We start from the raw sequence: 1,151 nt of genomic DNA on the forward strand, positions 1-1,151 counted from the left end.
CCCGGGGCAAACCGAGCGCCTTGGTGCACCGGGGCAAGATCGAGCGTGCACCCGAGGCGCCCCGAACATGCACCAAGGTGCACTCGGCCCACATGTGAGCGCAGGTCGTTGCGCCCGAGGTGGTGTGTGGGCACCGCGTTGCAGACGGGACACTGCACGCACACGACGCCCCCTCCAGGTGCACGCACGTAGGCCGGGCCGGGTGCACACCCGACGCCCTAGCAAGGTGCGCGCACCCGGGCAGGGCTCACACTTGGCGAACGGGGCGCACTTCGCGAGGGAGGGTGTGCACCTCGACGGGGGTGGGTGGCCGGGGTGGATTCGCACGTGGGTCGCGGTTTGCTAAGTACACACTGCGACAAGCTCATAACGGGTGCGATCATACCAGCATTAGTGCACCGGATCCCATCAGAACTCCGCAGTTAAGCGCGCTTGGGCCGGAGTAGTACTGGGATGGGTGACCTCCCGGGAAGTCCCGGTGTTGCACCCTTTTTTAGTTTTTCGCCGGGCGTCGCAATGCTATTTGAATAAACCTTTTGCCCGTTTGCGTTCTCGTCGGGGCCGGGCCGGGCCGGGGTGCGCTGCCCGCACTACCGCGCGCGCGGGGGCGACACCGAGCGCGCACCCGAGGCACCCCGAGCACACAGGCCACGGTGCAACCCGGGCGTTGTGCGCGCACCCCGGTGCGCCCGAGGTGCTGCGCGCGCACCCAGGTGAAATCGGTGTGCACCTCGGCCAGTGCGCGCTCGGTCGAGTCGCGCACGTTGGCCAAGGTGCACGGTGATGTTTCTTACTCTAAGGTTCCGCACCAGACGCCCGGGACAGGTGAGCGAAGCTGGGCGGGGCCGGGTGCGCGGCCGGGGCAGGTGCACGCAGCTGGAGAGAGCTTTGGAGCACACTTCGGAGCGCACCAATGATGCGCTCCATTCAAAAGTTTCCTGAAAAGGCAAAAAAAGTTGAGATTATAGAATTTCCCACTTGAGAGATTGTAAAAAAAAAAAATTTAAAATGAAGGAAACGCGGGTGCCAAGGTGTGCGCAGCCCAGCCAAGGTGTGCGCACCAAGGCGCCCACCCTGGCGAAGGTGCACGCAAGGTGCGCACCCGAGGCAAACCGGACAATTAACCCAACTTTCGACTTCGCGCGCACCTT

At 63.9% G+C, this 1,151-nt stretch overlaps 1 non-coding gene across 1 annotated transcript; it reads left to right on the forward strand.

The window, feature by feature from the left end:
* Positions 1-371: 371 nt before the first annotated feature.
* LOC131868143 (5S ribosomal RNA) lies at positions 372-490 on the forward strand. The gene has a single exon (XR_009366634.1). It is a non-coding gene; the product is annotated as a 5S ribosomal RNA (ribosomal RNA).
* The last annotated feature ends 661 nt before the right edge of the window (positions 491-1,151 follow it).

This window comes from Cryptomeria japonica, unplaced genomic scaffold, assembly GCF_030272615.1.
Source record: "Cryptomeria japonica unplaced genomic scaffold, Sugi_1.0 HiC_scaffold_196, whole genome shotgun sequence".
NCBI lineage: Eukaryota > Viridiplantae > Streptophyta > Pinopsida > Cupressales > Cupressaceae > Cryptomeria > Cryptomeria japonica.